The sequence below is a fragment of the Misgurnus anguillicaudatus genome, chromosome 20 (assembly GCF_027580225.2).
Source record: "Misgurnus anguillicaudatus chromosome 20, ASM2758022v2, whole genome shotgun sequence".
In the NCBI taxonomy this organism is placed as follows: Eukaryota; Metazoa; Chordata; class Actinopteri; order Cypriniformes; family Cobitidae; genus Misgurnus; species Misgurnus anguillicaudatus.
Window position 1 is genome coordinate 3,825,055 of NC_073356.2, and position 20,483 is coordinate 3,845,537.

Here is a 20,483-nt window from a genome sequence, read left to right on the forward strand (position 1 = left end):
GCTCCATGGTATGATCATCACACTCTTAAAAAGGCAACTAGGAAAATGGAAAGAAATGATAGAAGCACAAACTTAGAAGTATGGCGTGCAGCATGGAAAGATAGTGTTAAACACTACAGACAGGCTATTAAAACCGCCAGATCTACCTATCTTAGCAAGCTTATAAATGAGAATCATAATAACCCTCGTTTCCTCTTTAGCACCGTTGCAAAACTGACTAGAAACAAAGAACAAACAGAAACCAATAGTAAACTCCAACACAATAGTAACGACTTCATGAACTTCTTTTCTAACAAAATTACGGCTATAAGGGAAAACATCGTAGCTACACAGGCAGCCACCACTCTACCCGTTAGTTCACTTAACACTAGACTACCACACGAACATCTTGATTCATTTAAACCTACTACAATAGAAGAGCTCTCTAAACTAGTAACGTCATCCAAATCATCGTCCTGTATATTAGACCCCGTTCCCACAAAACTACTTAAAGAGGTATTTCCTGTAGTGTCAACCCCGGTTCTAAATATCTTTAACTCATCGCTAGAAATAGGATACGTTCCAACATCTTTCAAACTAGCAGTTATTAAACCGCTGAATAAAAAACCACAGCTTGATCAGGGAGAGCTTAATAACTTTAGACCAATCTCAAATCTCCCTTTTCTTTCGAAAATATTAGAAAAGGTAGTGGCAAGCCAGTTACACACATTTTTGACAAATAATAGTACATATGAAAAGTTCCAATCAGGATTCAGGCCCCACCATAGCACAGAGACAGCGTTGCTTAGAGTTACAAATGACCTCCTATTAACATCCGATCGTGGTGAAATCTCAATTCTTATATTATTAGACCTTAGTGCAGCCTTTGACACAATAGATCATACAATCTTACTCAATAGACTAGAAAACTATGTTGGTATCAGTGCTCAGGCGCTAGCATGGTTTAGGTCGTATCTAACCAATCGCTATCACTTTGTTTATGTAAACGAGGAAGAGTCATATCACTCCCTGGTTAAATACGGTGTACCGCAGGGATCGGTTTTAGGTCCTATCCTGTTCTCGTTATACATGTTACCTCTAGGAGACATTATCAGGAAACATAACATAAGTTTTCACTGCTATGCGGATGATACCCAGCTTTACATCTCCTCACATCCCAGCGAAACACACACGTTTTCTAAGCTAACAGACTGCCTTAGCGATGTTAGTGACTGGATGGCACATAACTTTCTTAAGCTGAACTCCAATAAGACAGAGATACTTATTATTGAACCAAATCGCTACAAACATAATATGTCAGATTACACGTTGCACATAGATGGCTGGACTGTGGTGCCATCTTCCACGGTAAGGAACTTAGGTGTGATGTTCGACAGCAACTTATCCTTCGATAGTCATATCGCCAACGTCTGCCGTACAGCTTTCTTCCACCTTAGAAATATCTCGAAAATACGCCATATACTGTCTACATCTGACGCAGAGAAGCTTATCCATGCTTTTATGACCTCTAGAATAGACTATTGTAACTCGCTACTCGGGGGATGCCATGCAAATCAAGTAAACAAGCTTCAGCTAGTTCAAAACGCTTCCGCAAGGGTACTTACTCGATCTAAAAAGTACGACCACATAAGCCCAATTCTGGCATCTTTACACTGGCTACCAGTTAAATATCGCATACAATTTAAAATATCACTACTCACCTACAAAGCTTTAAATGGCCTAGCACCCTCATACCTTAGAGAATTACTATCAGAATACAATCCATCACGCACACTACGGTCACAAAATTCTGGTCTCTTGATTATCCCTAGACTATCAAAAGTGTCTAAAAGTGGAAGGTCTTTTTCCTACTTAGCCCCTAAGCTCTGGAATGATTTACCAACCGATGTCCGAGAATCAGACACAGTCGATAATTTTAAATCTAGACTTAAAACTTTTCTCTTCAACAAAGCATTCGCATAATTTGTCTAGTAAAAGTACTTAACTCGAAATAGTTATTTGTACCGAACAAAGCACTCGCGGTCATAAAACAGACCAACCAAATAAATAAATAAAAACCTTATCTTAACGTATAGTCGGATTGCGATTTTGGAACTTTCGTGTTCTTGTGAATAGTATGCCATACAAACCCGTTTGCCACTGAACCTGCATTAACGACGACAGTGGGGCATCCGGCCTTAGTCAAACGGGTTGGCACGTACGGTTGGGTTGGGCTTTTGGCGCTTTCTTTATATTGCGAATACTATGCCATACAGACCCGTTTGCCACTGAACCTGCATTAACGACGACAGTGGGGCTTCCAGCCTTAGTCAAACGGGTTGGCACGTATGGTCGGGTTGCGATTTTGGCGCTTTTTTGTGTCTTGTGAATAGTATGCCATACAGACCCGTTTGCCACTGAACCTGCATTAACGACGACAGTGGGGCCTCCAGCCTTAGTCAAACGGGTTGGCACGTATGGTCAGGTTGCGATGTTGGCGTTTTCTCATGATCTTGTAAATAGCATGCAATATAGACCCGTTTGCCACTGAACCTGCATTAACGACGACAGTGGGGTTACAGGCCTTAGTCAAACGGGTCGACAGGTTTCATTTTCTCTTTCTCTTAAAAATCAGAAGGTGACCCTTAGTTACCATATATACCGTCGCAGTGGGCCCCCAATTTGCAAAATCCTCAACTGTGGATAATATAATTATGCCGCAATAGTTAGTCTGTCTGAAACTAAGCTGATTAAACCACATCACTGTGTGACACTTGCATTACATGTGAACGGCCCCTACGCTAATATGATTTTGTTTTTCTCTCCCTGTCCTGTCCTCGACCCTGAGGACAATGGGACAAACAGACCCAGTTCCGGTAGATGTGAAAGTCGACTCACCTCTGATCTACTGGTCGTCCATCACTGTGATGCCCAGCTGATGCCTGACCAACGACCACCGGCAGAACCCGCTTAAACCCCGCTTAATCCCCGCTTAATCTCCTTATCCTTTTAAATGTGTTTATATAAATATTTATCCCCCACGGTTTTTTCCCCCCTAGGACTTTTATTTTTTTTTCCACGGATAACAAACCCGGGTTTTTTTTTTTTTTTTCTCCTAGGGGGTTTTTTACCCCGGGGAGGTAGCCTGCTTGGGCTTAATTTAGCTTCTTCTCCTAGACGTTACATTAGTAATACGCTCGTTCATAATGTCGAGTCATAGCCTCAGCAAATTTGACAGCTTATGCTATTGTGTATTATGTTGTGCTATCTGTCATTATTCTGTGCTTTTACTGCTTCTATTAATGTAAAGCTGCTTTGAAACAATTGAGTATTGTGAAAAGCGCTATATAAATAAAATTGAATTGAATTGAAATTGAATATACTCCCGCCTACTTTAAAAAAAAAGTTTTAACGCGTGGTTATTGGAACCCGGAGTAATCTTATATACAGTGTGTTATGACGCAAATAGTCATCAGATCTGATGTAAACAACAGACTATGTATCTATATTTCACGGATTATACACATTTGTGGACAAAAATGGTAATTGGATGTATTTTATTGGACTTTCATGGATCATTCACACATCTGAAACAGACTGGATTCGATTCGCGATCATTGTATCAACACAAAAGGTAAGAAGTCACGTTATATTTTGCATGTTGTCATCTTCTGTCACAAAATACTACATTTATGATGCTAGAGCATTTGTATCTCAAAACAGAGATCATACATTGATGCTAATCCCATAAATTATACCTTTTAAATGTATAGTGATGTTAAAATTGTTTGTAAACAGTAGGCTATATAGATATTTTTGCAGGCTAGATAGTTTACAGCGTGGTTTCGAAAGTTAAAAAAAAATATTTAACGGCTTTATTTTACAATTCTACAAGAACTAAGTAATAGTGCTTTGCCAAACTAAAAGTTTTTTGCCAAACTAGCCAAGACCGGGCCTTACCGACCCGGCTTTTCTGACAAGGCTAACCCCCGAGCCTCTTATAACTTTCCGGTCCGGACCTCCCGCTAGCTTCTACCAATTAGCATGCAGTCCACAAGCAGTATACATCCCCCGCCGGGTCTTAATTTCTGTAATTTGCGAAAATAATGCGTTTGAAAATGTTTTATAACGGGAATATGTTAGCATTTTCCAGGGAAAACGAGTTTATTGTTGAGACTGCTACATCACAATTTACACTGGAATCTTTGTGTATCATGATGAGTTTGACACACTGAGACCGGGCCTTACCGCCCCGGCTTTTCTGACAAGGCTAACTCCCGAGCCTCTTATAACTTTACGGTCCGGACCTCCCGCTAGCTTCTAGCAAATAGCACGCGGTCCACAAGCAGTATACATCCCCCGCCGGGTCTTAATTTCTGTAATTTGCGAAAATAATGCGTTTGAAAATGTTTTATAACGGGAATATGTTAGCATTTTCCAGGGAAATCGAGTTTATTGTTGAGGCTGCTACATCACAATTGACTCTGGAATCATTGTGTGTCATGAGTTTCTTCTCCTGTAGTGTACTTATTAGTGATACTTTTCTGCTTGATTTGTCTGTTGGCAACATAAACCGTTAATAATAATAATATATTAACCCTTGTGTGGTGTTCATATTTTTGTTACTTAGACAATGTTTGTGGGTCTAGTGGACCCAGAGCATTATTAGTATCTTAAATCAATGCAGTCATACAAATTCATGTAATATTGTTTACTGATGTTTACTTTAGCCTTATTGCAAGTAACATAGACAGAATTTATGGTTAATATTTGTCATTTACCACTGGTAGAGGACTATTAATGAACTAAAGTGCCATTCGTTTTTGTGATAATATGACATTTGAAGAAAATTGTATTCTGATCCAGATATTGAGGGAAAAACATGTTAATATTAAATAAGTATAAATGAAACAAAGTTTTTCATCACAGTTGATGCTAAATTCTTTGAACTTTTTGAAATTGTACACATTTTTGTCAGTCTACACAGCACAGGCCCCAACTGAACAGATGCTGTATCATAAGACATCATCCACACTGAACACATAACCTGTTCTTGCCAGTCAACACAACACATAAGAAGCAAATTTTTACTGTGTAGTTGTGTTGCTTATGCATTTCTTGCATTTTATACACATATATTGTGTACATATTATGTCCACACACATTGCAGTACAATGTGTTTCTATTGGCCACAACTTAGAATGATGAAAATACATGGATAATATTTTACTTTCTCTATTATTCACTCTCTCTCACACACTCATGCTCACACACATCTTTGTGGGACATTTGGTCCCCACAACGTAATAAATACCAGGCGCGCACACACACACACACACACACACACACACACACACACACACACATTCTGGTTTCCATGTTTTGTGGGGACATTCCATAGACGTAATGCATTTTATACTGTACAAACTGTATATTCTATTCCCCTAACCTACCCCATTCCCTAACCCCAACCATCACAAAAACCCTTCTCCTACTTCACATTTTCAAGAAACATCATTCTGTTTGATTTATAAGCTTGTTTCCTCATGGGGACCTCAAAATGTCCCCACAAGGTCACAAAAACACTGGTATTCCTATCTTTGTGGGAACAATTGTTCCCCACAACGTGATAATTACCAGGTACACACACACACACACACACACACCATAGGTTTTGTGGTAAACCCATGGTTTTACAAATGGCAATAAATATACCAAATAACCATGATTACTACTCTTTTACTACAATAAAACTATGCATTTTTTGTAAGGGAGATAATGGTAAAATGTAGAATGGTTCCTGTTAGACAAAAGATAAAGTGTTTTGGACAGTGGGTACAGACAAATGTTCATGCACGGTATATATAACATGTTGTATCCTTGCGGCATTACAGCAAGAGTAGAAGGACAAAACTCTGACATGCATCCATCACATATGTACAGACAAATATACAAACACACTCATGCACTCACAGGAGTCCCAGATAGGAGAAAAACAAAGTAAAGTGACACAGAACATTCATTTTTTACACTTTAAATTAACCCCGGGTCCAGTGGACCCGAACACCACATATGTAATATAAATGTGTAGGGGGGTACACAGTGTACAGTAATTATAAAGTTGTTTATTTTTATGTTCTTCATAGAAAATGAGCTAAGGCCAATGAATCTGAGGTTGAAACAACAATTAATTGCATATTTTTTCTTTCAATAAACATTAAAAACAAGTCCCACAGACCCGAACACCACACAAGGGTTAAATAATAACACAGTATGGTCTGTACTGCTCACGATATCACTATGCACGCGCACATGACGTTAGTAGTGGGGCGTGATCAAAGGAGCAGCAGCTCATAAATATGTAATGACTAGCTCAAAACGGCACAATCTGAAATGCCCTGAAACAGAGGCTCCTAGAGATGGGTAGCAATCTTTTCCTACAAGCTATTTCGAGCAAACAACTTTTGAAACATGCTTTATGGAACTCATACACCTATTTAACTTGTGGAAAAGCAGTCATAAGATGGGCACTTTAATTCATCTGCTTCATGTGATGGTAAAGTGATGCACGGTCTCCGTTTATCTGTTCTCTAAACAAATGAATAAACACATTTGACTTGTATGCTTGTGTAAGTTTATGATTAGAAATGGACATGTGAACGAAAATGAAAATAATTAAAACATGAAATGACGGATAATAACTGACTCTTTACAACGCTGTTTATCAAAAAAAATGACGGAGATTGAAAAAGTCTATCGCAACCTCTCTGTGTGTGTGTGTGTGTGTGTGTGTGTGTGTGTGTGTGTGTGTGCGTGCGTGCGTGCATGTGTGTGGGAATGATTACCTTGATATTAGTTCATTACAGATTCAAAGTACATTTCGTGCGTTTGATTTCAACTGTAACATTTTCAGCATTTTAGCTAAGTAGTAGCCTAATGATACTCATCACCTGATAAATGGCTATTAAGAGTACTGCATTACTACAGCAAAAGTTTGATTTTGAGTGTGTTTGCACCCCCCCCCCCCAAATTGTTTTAGCACCAGCCGCCACTGAATACTTGTCTAACATATACAGTATATTTTTATTAGAAACAATTTTCTGAAATTACTTTATCAGATTTCTTTATAGAACCAGAACAGCCAAAGATGGTTTTACTTTTTTAAAGAATGTATAACCAAAAAATGCTTTAAAACAGTCACTAGCAGTTGCCCTAACTTGCCAAACCTTGCTGAACATCCTTCTAACACACTGTTAAGTGTTAATATTATTTGTATCCTCGACTCCTCGTCTTCCTCACCGTGGTACATTACAGAATAACCGACCAAACAAACATTATGGACTCACCCGCACTAGGGTGCATCAAATTTGAATGGGAAATTTTAATTTCAAAATATCAATTTGGCTGGGATTGCATTTTGTTCCAATTAACATAAAAATGACTTTTGCAATGTTTTAAGGAAATCCATTGAGATTTAGGGGTGCCACCTAACACATGAACTTTGGCGAAATTTCAATCAAAAGGTTGACCTGGAAATGTTGAGTACAGTGAACATTTATACAGTAACATGTTCTATAGGGTTATCAAAGTAAAAGTTGTTTGTTTGCCCTTTGGGCAACTTGGGCATTTCTCAGAATTCAACTTTTAAGATTCTCTATTCAATTGTCCTATAGACAAAATGAATGGAGGTCAATGGGACATGTTCAAGTGGCCTTACCCTGAATTTTGTACACCAGTGATGGATGTCGGCAACACATATTAAGTTTAATTGACTTTATTATACCACTCAAGTGGCGTTACTGACACATTTAAAAGAACAAACCCTCCATTCTAAAAAAATGAGTGCTAAATAGCACTAAAAGTGGTTGTTGGCTCGTAATCATAGGGGAACCATTTTTAGTATAGCAGCTATGAAGAACCATACGGGGGTGATATAGCACCACTATAGCACCAGATATGGTTCTATATAGACCCTTTTAAGGTTTGTAAACATTGAATGACTATCGGGTGCGCGCGCAGGATGGGGTCAAACTGTTTATACAATTTACCCGCACTACACCTCCTTCTTCGTCCGGAGAACCGAGTGCTCCTGGGATACCTGGAAATGACACTCCGGTGGAGGGGGCTCTCTTTCCTTGCTCCAGAGCCCGAGGCGGTTTCTGTATCTGAGCCGGAGCTTGAGCGTGCGGATCAGTCCATCGCAGAGCCAGGAGCAGACATCAAACTTATAGATCTGTGGTCGACGGATCCTAATCCCCCCTTGATTCCCACCCTTGTGTCTTCACCGACCTCGTCCAGAAATCTTCATTCGTCCTGTACCCTGATTCCTCCTCCTGTGCTGGATCCATCGGCAATCCCTGTTGTCGTCACGCTCCTTTGCTCTGCCTCCGTCGCTAGCTCAGCGTGGCCCATCTGCTTCACCTCGGACCTCTCTTACACCAGCTGGGCAGAAAAGAGAGCTCCCATCCACACCTCGGATCTCCGGTCCCATGCCACCACCGCAGATTGGACACCCGTCACCTGCACCTTGCCTCACCACTCCCTCATCACCAACGCGGCCTGTCTTCCCGGAGACTCCGCTGGGTTCCTTCGGGACTCCAGATCAGCCGTCGGCGGTCGACATCCTTTCTACGACACACACTTCCGGTATTTTGCTATGCCTCTCACCTGCACCCCTATGTCTACGTCGGACTCCTCCCTTCCTCTAGCTTCCCTGTCGCCCTCTCTCACCTCATCATCGCCCCGTTCAGCCGAGTCCCCACCAGCGCCTCTGTCCTGGGAGTCAGCGGCTAGCCTCTGTGCTTCCTAAGCTTGTTGCCATCCCAGGCCGTCATCCTCTCATTACCGGTTGCCCATTTCCCCATGTCTCCACTTCCGGTGTTTGGACCCTGGGATTCCCTTGTCACGTCACCCATTCCACCCTGGCTCCTTCCACCTTCAGCTTCACCATGGACTACTTTGCCGACTCCTTTACGCCCTACAACTAAGCATCTGCCCCTTTGCCATTCTCCTTCCTTCTGTCATCACGGCACAAGGACACGCCTATTCGAGGGGGGCGTTCTGTCACACATCATCCCGTATTGACTGCACCTGTCTTCATTTGTTCTAATCAGTCTTACCCACCTGCACCTGTTTAGCTCCCTCATCACTCTGTGTATTTATTCTCCCTGTTCAGTTCCTCCCTTTGTTGGTTATTGTTCATGTTACGTTCTTGTGTATGCCTTGTTGTAATGTTTAAATTTCAGTAAAGTGTTAATGTTATTTGTATCATCGACTCCTCGTCGTCCTCACCGTGGTAACGTTACACACACCAGCTGTTTGTTTGGATTATCTCATTTTGAAGGTTCCAAAGAATGCATTGAAATAATCGATTAATTTGTTCTCTGATATCTACATAGATTGCATGTGACTTAATTAAGTGCAAACATGATCCAGAGACAGTTTTACATGTCCATTTATAACCCTAGGATTTGTCTGATGAAGATACAGAATTTCAAGAATTTGTTTGGAGATTATTAATGAACGGTTCTGAGTGGTAAGTTTGTGTTATTTTTTTCAGTATGGACCTGCAAAACGTAACTGTAACGTCAATAGCAGAACTTCAGCCTAAATGCTAGCATATAGCATTAACTAGCATATAGCATTAACTAGCATATAGCATTAACTAGCATATAGCGCTAACTCCAGAGTCAAAACCTTGTTTTTAGCATTGTAACAACTTAATTTAATGTGTAATTTAATGTTGGGGCGTACATCTCGACTGTGTGTTACACTAGCGTAGCCAGGATTCACAATATGGATGGGCCCAGAGAAAATCAGGTGGGCCTTAACCAAAAATGCATCTGTTATCAAAATATACAAACACACAACTACACCAGCTTCAATATATCACCTTTTAATAAGAACAAAAGCCTGTATGGGCTCTATTTTAACAATCTAAGCGCAATGTGCAATAAACCCATAAGAGTCTCATCTCCTTTACAAGCCAGTTGCCCTTGCGCCATCCCGATTCCATATTTTGGCAGAATTTGTAAACTAAAAAACTAAGCGGAGGAAGAAGACCACCAGTTTAAGATTGATATAAAAAAATTGCGTTGTTTTTATTTGTAATGAAATTTTTATTTTTTTGTATTAAAACCTTTAAAAGTCGTTTTTTTCAGTCATGGAAAACGCTTTTAATTGCTGTAAATGTATTGATAGCCCAGATGATCCGTGTTATCTCAAATAATATTTTACAAATATGCAAGAAAAGCTTTGTACTTTAAAAAATACTTTAAATAGTAGCCTAATTTGTTGGTATTTGAAGAGTTTCATTGCAAAATGAGATAACTCCGTTTTTTTTTCAGAAATCTCGTTTTTTTGGTTGTGCATTCCAATTAATATCAATTCAGCATTTGGTTTGTTTTTAAACTTAAAAAATACAGCTAAGTAGCACTAGAAAACAAAATAATAACCTGATAACATAATAATAATTTGACAAAAATGTTAAAAACGGAGTTCTCTCGTTTTGCAACGAAATTCTTCATTTAAACCTTTAAAAGTCGTTTTCTTTCAGTCATGGAAGTAAAAATAGCAGGCTTTTAATTGTTGTAAATGTATGGATAGCCTACATGATCAGTAATCTCAAAGAATAATTTACAAATATGCAAGAAAAGGTTTGTACTTTAAAATAGTTTATTTGTAACAAACAGGAGATAAAACATTTATAAATGCGCCGTTTCAGCACAAGAACAGAGCCGTGGATGTTTTGAAATTTAAGCATAACATAAAAACGGTTCTCTCATCATATCCACAGGTACAAAGTCCTCATATATAATAAATCTGTGGGGTAGCATTAAAAAAATTCTAAATAAACGCAATATTTGCATTTGTTTAAAGCAAAACATTTAATTAGGCTACTTACCAGTCTACAGTTGAAGCAGCTCTTTACGCCTTCTTACGTCTCATAATCAGTCATCATTTATGTCCAAGAGACTCAATAATAATCTTTTAAAACATTTTAACACTTACGTGTCAGCCTTAAATCGGGTGTTAATTTCTATGATGTGGGGTGTAGGAGGGGCGAGGAGGCTGTTCGAAATGCGTTATTTATTGCACTACTATTTACAAAATTAACTTTATTATAATAGCAAAAAAAGAGTTAAAAAAAAAGATTTATTTTATAGGTCAATAGTGATAATTGCAACATAATTTACTCATTAGGATAACTTATAATCTTTACTGGATAGGCAGGTGGGTGGGCCTAGCTGACAGGCCCACCCATAGCAACGCGACTGGTGTGTTATGTTGAGATTGGTCTGTTTTCCAGCGGTCCTTAGGAAACAGTCATGTTTGAGACTTACGAGGTGTCATTACCATGTACAGAGCTCTTATTATTCATCTATGCCTACATAAATACAGTTTTATAATCTATGGCACCTTTAACTATAGTAAAATGAGACTGTGCTGAGCTGAGGTCATTTTTAAGTCAAATACTCTGTGTGCCTCTGACAAAATAAGACTTATCAGAAAATACATGCTGCTTCAGACCAGAGCTTATCAGACCAGACACCATAAACTGACTACACAACAACAGGAAGGAAATAAAATGGTCTGAATTTATTTTCCTGACTGGATATAAACACGCCGTTCCTTGAGCAGCAAAACTTGTTTTAGCATCACTATTGATTACAGGCAGGATTGATGTTGAGTTTGAGCTTTATGCACATAATCATGTCCAAACGTCTCCAGCGTAGACACATTCATTTAAAGGTGTCAGAATAATTGATGAATTATTAACGCATACTGAATAATACTACAGCAGTTCATTTGATTTTAATATAGCATTGCATTAAAGGCCGGGTGCATGACCTCTGAAGGCCAATGTTTACATTTGAATTCACCTAAACAAACACGCCCTGTGGCCGGTTGCATAAACATAGCCGTGACATTAAGACTGCGTCTTAAGAATGATTCTGACTAACTAGCAATTAATTAGGGCTAATCAGTCTTATTATTTGGATTTAAATTAGACCAATCTACCTTTCTAGGTAACATACTTAAAACAGTTATGATCAGCCTTGAAGAAAAAAAATTCATGACTAACTTTTAAGACTAGTCTTTAAGTTTTATGCAACCGGCCACTGGACCTTCTTTTGATAGACCCGCCCCACACGTACGCAACCCAGGCAATGATGTCGTTTAGTAGACACGCACCTTACTGCTGATTGGCTACAAGTGTGTTTTGGTAGTCGGCCCGACTCCCTTTTTCAAAGTGTTTTTCAAAAATCACGCACCCCGCCTTTAAAGAGAGAGGTGGTTTGTAAAAATCATCCCAATAATGACTCTTATAGTTCATTATCAATCAGACATCTTTATTAAAAGTCTACTTAGAAAAGGATTTTCATTCGTTTATGTAATGGAGACTTGATAAGAGCATATGAATCCTACAGCTGACACTGGTCTCTGATCAGTCACTATACACGCATGTTCTCATTACTGCAATAACACCTCAGAGACACAGCTGCTTTTTAAGTTTCTTTAATAAACTGCAGCCATGGTTTGGCAAAGTCTGAGTAGTTCACACAGAGAGAGCATTCATTTCATCTCTTTAAACCCCTCAAGAGTCAACTGACATCAGATGTTTCTTCAGATTATTAACATCACGGCAGCAACAAAATCATTTCTCTGTAATGAAGATCAGAGGTCATGTGCATTCTTTTTCAAACAAATGTCTGAATGCTGGCAAATTTTGGTTTCATTTTTATAGGAAACACTCAGCAAATACATAACAAAGAGAAAAAAAATGTTATGTCTTGAAAGGAATCCTTATACATAAATTAAATGCATAAATTGACAAGTTCATAAGTTTTGTTTTTAGAAACAAATCTAAGCTTACATTAACATTTTTGTTCTAAACTGCCAAATCTAATGATTTAGGATAACATAAAGCATTGCTGCCATCTACTGTTGTACTAAGGAGGTGCATGGCAGAAATAATGCAAATCAATGCAATACATGTAGATTACTTTAAAAATTTTATATTCTAAAACAAAAAGCAGCTGCAGGACTGTTATTATGTTATAAATACAGTATTTTGTCTATACAGAAGTAATGATGCTGACAGTGAAACTTTAGTTTACCACTGGGTAGAGTATATACTACCCAATACTTTTAGTACCACCTCAGTTGGGGTTCCAAGCGAGCTGAGCTAATAGTAAAAATCATCACTACCAGCATCTTTGCTAAACCTTCATCATTAGCTTTACCTTTGTGCTTGTGCTGTCTCAAGCAAACCTGTTGTCATCTGTGCTTTGTAAGTTCACAAACTACCTTTTAGCGAACATGAGAATCAGGAACAACATACCAGTGTTTTCCTTGCAGTTTGTGGGGGTATTTCCGCGACACGTACATTAGCATGTATGCATGACATTTTTGCAACTATTAGCGGAGCACATTAACTGACGCCACAGGTGTTGATGATTTTGATTTTGTGGCGGACTGACAAATAAATGAATTTATGGGAAACACTGCATTCCAACGATGCTCTCACTTGTATGATGTCACAGCAGCAGGCAGCGTAAATATAACGACACGCCTATAATCTCTCCCACTCTGAAGTGTTACTAAACGCAATGGAAAAACTTACCAGCCAAAGTAAAGTGAGCTGACCCGACCCAAACCATGGGCTACTATGCAATGGAAAAGCGCCATAAGATACCTGATTAGCAAGGCTCCTTAACCCCAACTGCTCCCTGGCTGCTGTAGGGATAGCTGCACGGCTCCATGTCTGTGTGTTTATGACTTGCAGTTAAATGCGTTGCATACTTGACACACATGTCACACTTTTATTTTAAAAAAAAACAGAATTTTATCATAATTTTTCAGCTATTTTTTAACAAATGATATGACATTTTATTTCATTGGACAAACCAGATGCAATATTGCTTGAGTGTTTAGCACAAGTGCTAATTTGCAACATTTTTCCATAGGTGACTTTTAAAAAAAATAAAACAATTAAAATATCAAAAAAAAGAGATGGAAGAAACAACAACAAATCACAGGAAAATAAATCAAAGAAAATGAAAGGAATGCAAGCAATTTTCGATATAAGGAACAAAATAAGATACAGAGCAAAGGTAATATGAGCAAGAAATTAACCAGTTTAGGAATATTCATGTGAGCACTGTTGTTTAGACTTTAACCTTTGTTAAAAGCTTTACTATTGGTTTCTAATTTTAGGCAAATGGGTACAGAGTTCCAAAGTTTGGCCTTCTTTACAGAGAGAGCAGACTGGAAGAAAGAAGCCTTGCATCTTGGGGCCAGACGATCACCACAAGTAGCAACCTGTGTGATTGCTTTGTGAGAGCTCTGAAGCCAATTCAGAGAACAATCCTGACACATGAATATTTAGACATTTAAAAGAATCTTAGAATACTGAAATTGATAAAAAAAAATTCAAAAGTGAAAAGGTTCTGTTTCCTTAAAATACGGCAATTATGCCATTTTAGTGGTTTCTGGTCCATGATTTTTATTGCTTGCTTGTATATTAAGATTATAGGTTTCATAGTGGTTGAGGAAACCTGCGACCATGATGTGATGCAATATGAGAAATGAGGAAAAATCATTGCATGCATGTATAGTTTTGCAGCTTGATATGACAGGTTCCTTTTAAAAAAAAAAAAACGTTTAAATTTGGTTTGACCTTATTACAAATGTACTTAAACTGACTATCAATTTTTTTATATGTATCTAGGATAATCCCTAAATACTTCACTTCACTCACTACTTCAATGATTTCATCCTTAATCTGACCTCAAATAATTCATGAACAGGCCTGTTACGGATGGAGAAGCATATAGTTTTTTTACATTAAGAGTTAGATGGGATAGCTCAAGCCATTCCAAGATGCCTAATAAAGTCTGGGTCAGGTGCTCGCCTGACAGGCTGGGTGTTTTAGAGGACATATAGATGACAGTGTCTTCAGCGTGCATCTGGCAGTTGACACCTGGGCAGCAGCTCGGCAGGTCATTAATGTACATTGTGAAAAGTAATGGACCAAGCACAGATCCTTGTGGCACACCCATGCTGTTTGTAAGCATACTGGACTTCAACCCATTTGAAACTACAGAGAGGCGTGTAGTTACTTGCTAAATCCTTATCTCCTGATTAATAACCTGGAGTAATTATTGTTTTCCAGCTTTCTGGGAACCTGTTTTTTGGATGGATAAATGTACTAAATATGTAATGGGCATTAATAGACAACTTTGGTGTTTCTTGATAAATGTAATATTTAAGTTTTCAGTTCCAGGATCCAGTTGCAGATGAAACAATAGTTTAATAAAGGATAAATGATGGACAAAGAAATAAACACTGGGCAATGCCAGGGAGAGACAAAGTCACTGAGCAAAAACTGGAGAACGCATCCGCCAAGTCGGTCAGGGAGAGATAACAACCGAACAGTTTCGGGGAGAGATGAGCAGAATCAGCCAAGAAGGCCGACGGGTACAGCTGGACAGTGGCCACAACCAGTCTCAGTGCTGCTGGACAGCGGCTGGGGTGCTATAATCCTGGTAAAGGAGATGGCAGAGCAGAGGCAGCAGACAGAACAGGCAAAAACAATAAAAAACAGAAGTCAAAAATACAAAATAAATCCAACAAACTGAGAACAAGACTAGAATAGACAAAAGGCAAGACATAACAGTGACGAATTCGCGAAGAACAAGGAACATAGTGAGACTAATGCTGCGTTCCAGGCAACCGGTAACCCGTAAATTACGACTTCAAAACCACGATTCACGACTCTGAACTGGGAGTACATCGATCTAGTACGAGTTCACGGGTGGGAAGTCACAGGTTTGACTGCCGTTCCAGTGCACTTTCACAGGTAGAAGGTTGTAAAAACACGGGTTACAGTAGGGCTGCACGATAATGAGAAAATATGCGATATGCGATAGTTCTGTTTGTGGGTGCGATGGCGATATGCCTTGCGATATGTCTTATTTAGAGAAATTATTTTTTATTTGCTTTAATTTTAGCATTTAGATATGCAATGAAATAAAGAGGTAATGCATATTCTAAAGATGTAATTAAACTATGCTATACATGTGACAAAAAACTAGTAATGTGTGACCATAACGCAGTACTTTGATTTATTGAATTTTTATATTAATTTCATAAATCCAACTACTCCAAACTCTATTTCCTTTCTCTTTGACATGAACAAAGCTGAATGAACTTGTGAATATGACCCCCTTTAAAGGGATCTTTTAACATTGTGAGAGGTGTAGAAAGACTAACTTTATACAATAAAATGTATAATATATTAATGATAGACAATGCAGGTCTATGGATTATAAATAGGTCTAAAGATTATAAAGTTGATAGGTTTGTGTATAAGCAGTATAAGTGCCTCTCTTTCTATTCCTCTGTTGCAGATTAAAAGAGCTTAATCCGTCATTACTTTAGATTCAAAAGTATACTCTATATAAAGTATGTAGATTCAGCTTACATAATGACTGTTTGACAGTTTTAGCTGCTTGTTCAGTACAATGGGCTTGGCATTAGCATTGGTTATTTGCTACCATCTTTGTAGCAAACATTTTAGATATAAAAAGAAGGTTCATTGATAATAATACTATAAACATGGGAGAAAGAAAGTGGAGCGCGTGGCCGTGACTTTATATAAACAAGAGTCAGTTTTCATTGCCATAGAAACCGGAGGCCTGTTGAGACTGCACATGCGCTATAGTGCGTTAGCGCTGACTGACTCTTCACGGCCGTCTCTGATCGACTTGGGTTTAAACAGACCCGGTACCTGAAGTAATTAAAATGGGACCGACTCGGACCCGACTGACCTTTCAAAATATTGACTCGTGTCCTTCCGTGAAGACCTCTAATGGATACAACTGTGATCAAGTTCAGGAACATGGAAGGAAACAATGTGACACTGAGCTTTGCGTCGCACCTAATCCATCGAGAAACAGAAAGCACGCGAACGCACAGCGAACTCATCAGAAAAGACACGACCTGCTCGCACGCATAATGTCATTATCACGGACAGAAAAAAACAAAATTTGATGCTAAATATACGTGTACAGTTGTTAATATACTTGAGAGAGCCGCCCAAGTAAAGTAAGTGTGTGGGAACCACCTTCTGATCGGTGTCATTTGGACGATCTAAGCATGCAACACTCAAATGATAGACACGTAAAATAAATGCAAGTTATCGCAGCTCCCTGCGATATGCATATCGCATACACAGTTATCGCGATGGCGATACATTTTCGATATATCGTGCAGCCCTAGGTTACAGGCTGCATGGAACGCATAGAGTCGTGAGTCGTGGCTTTGAAGTCGTAATTCATGGGCTCAAAAACCTGCCTGGAACGCAGCATAAATACCAAACCAAATGGGGAGAAAATCAGGAACCGGTGAAGGATGCAGGTGCAGGAAATAACCGATAATGAGATCCCCCTGGTGACAGATGCGCACGTGTGGAGCTATCAAAATACAAAACAAACACAGAGAAGCAAAAAACAGAACGGCCGATCAGACCGAGATCGTGACATTTATAACTGTTGCCTTGGCCTCTTCAATAAGTTTATAAAAATAATTTTTCTTGGCTTTCCGCAGTTCAGACACTACTTTCACTAGTGTAAATAAGATGGTCAGTGTTTGTTTTAGTAGAAGCAAAAGTAGTTGCACTATGGTAAATATCGGGCTCTTTAGTTACCCTTTCCTGTTGGCTTCCGTCAGATATTTTTAAAAATCAGCCACTTTTGACTTAGGAATTCCAGATGTTAAAATTTGATTTTCTATTTTATTGTGATAAACTAGGCGCTTTTTAGTTAGCTTTCTTTTGATCAGTGTCATGTTATGATCTGAAACCCCAGTAATAAGATTGTATGTTTTTGTTACTCTCTCTGGACTATTCTGTAAAAATCAGGTCTATAAGTGTTTCACTCCTTTTAGTAATTCGTGTAGGTCTATCAATCATCTGTTTATATTTACATTATTCCATAGTTGATTTTAGTTTTGTCTTTCCCTGTTAATATGTCTAATTAATGTTAAAGTCCCTAAACAACATACATTCACAAGAGTTATCAACAGTAGACAGAAGACTTTTCAGTTCATTGTAGAAATTTGAATCATGCGATGGAGGATTATATAATACAACTATACTAAATTTCATGATTGGTGAGAGAATTACGTACAGAGTCCTAAGCTCTCCAAATGTACCTTTAATTCAAGCTCTACAACCTTAAAATGTTCCCCCCCTCCCCTTTCCTTGGGCCTGTCTTTCCTATAACGTGTATCCTGGTGTGTCAATTAGGTCAGTAGGAACGTTGCTAGTCAACCAAGTTTCAGACGTACACAAAACATCCAAGTTAGAATCAATAAGTAATTCTGTATCTGATCTATTTTTGTTAATATGCTTCTGATGTTTATATGCCCTCCCAAAATGCCATTGGGTTTTGTGTTCAAGTTTCAAATAATTTGGGCATGATTCGCAGTTTGAAAAAGTCTGAACTGTCTGTTTCAAAGTTGCACATTTGCAGGCCTTCCGTGAGAAAAATATGTTTACTTTGGGTTTTAAGACAAGATGTTCAAATGTCTCAAACACTAACACACTATTTGGTTTAATTATTTCTAAATATAATGTTATTGAAAGACATGTATTTATTTTTGCGTAATATTACACTATACCTGTTAAATTGTTTGCACCATCCAGGTTACTGTGTTATTAGTTTTAAGCTGTAGTTATCTGAAAAGAACAAACCTTACAATGTTGCGACTCGCCAATCAGAATAAAGCATTTTATAGATGTGTAATAAGTGATAATTTACAATGGCATAATGAAGCAAGCATGTTTTTGGTTGTAAGGAAAAATAAGCCTTGTTCGGCTGTCCTAGTAACCCTGTCTTAAGACAGCAGTGGATGCAGTTTGTTTTTTCCCGGATAGCAACATAATTGCGAATGGGCATTTCAGAGACGATTGCTTTACAAACAAGGCTCAGTTCAATGCTGGATTTGGATCATTGTGGTTCCCTGTTTAGGAGTCGGAACCACAGACGGTAAGTCAATTAAGTGTTTTGACGCATATAAAAGTGCATATAATGTAAACACAAACATATAGCTGTGCTTTTACTTTTTTCTCAGCCCACTGTCACAGGTCGGAGCAGACCACTTCCAACGTGAGTCATGCCCCTTCCTCAGTTTCCACCCCAAGGAGGTCCCAAAAATGCCCCAACAACCAAACAGACGAAAGAGCAAGATAAATATAACAAATCTTTATTAAATATTAAAGCAGGGGAAGGGATTCTTAAAAGGGTAAGTGCGGGGACTTTGAATAAGTCGCTTCTGACTCTCACTGGGATTACAGGTAAATCCTCTCAGCCTGTCGTTATCTTTTTCCTCTCGTGAATTACAGGGGGATATCCTCAACTTCCACTCCTTGTGTCTTTCAGGTGGGCTCCCGATGGACACTCCAACCTCCCTTCCTGGGCGTAAAACAGAAACAGGTAAGTACTCTGGGGGATGAGTCGGTAAATACCTTACAGGTCACCTTGTAGAGGAGTACGCTGAGCGTTCAATACGGCGTCTAGAAGGTATTCAAGTGTATGCCTAGACTTGGAGCTGGAGACGTCTAGAAGGTATACAAGTGAGTATACAAGGTACACTGGACACTTGGCTTTAGGCGTACATGTGAGTATACAGAGCGGTGAGTATACAGGAAGGTACACTGGGCTTTGGGCGTACAGGTGAGTATACAAGGAAGTACACTGGGCACTTGGCTTTGGGTGTACAGGTGAGCATACAGGTAGGTACACGGGGCACTGGGCGTACAGGTGAGTATACAGGGCTTGAAATAAATACAACTCACAGACGCGTAGATAGGCGGATGTCAAGCTTTAGCTCGTTGGGGCTTAGGTGGCAGGAGAGGATGTAGGACACACAGCAAGCTTCTAGCCTTCCTCACTAGGACAGGCTTCCAGCACAGCACTTGCACATGGACTTCCAATACATCGTAGAACAGTCCCACGTCGTCACAGAGCCCTTGGCTCGAACCTGCAGACTGGTAACAGACACACAGAGGCTCTTCAACAATATACTAATATGCAGGGAGAGTTACAACGCCTCTTGACTCCGAACAGACGTACAGATGGAGGGGCAGGTCAAAGCTGCTGCACTTTGGGCCTAATACAGCCACTGATGAAATCCTGAACGGTGGGTAAGAGACTAGAACACCACACCAGATGATGTACTGTACAAGTGGGCCAGTCGCTTCCCTCTCCTCTCTTCCAACAGCGGGAGAAGAGATCTAGACAGGGGCGGGCATCTGTAAACACTCAACAGGCGTATAATCATACACCAGGACAGCAAATGAACTTTCTTCCACACAGCAGCCAATTAAAGCTCTCCCTCCTTCAAAATACTCAACACAATATTCACAGCAATATTCTTACTTCCTTTCAGTTGGCACACCACCACCAGGTGAGAGCAGGAATTACGAGTCACAGTCG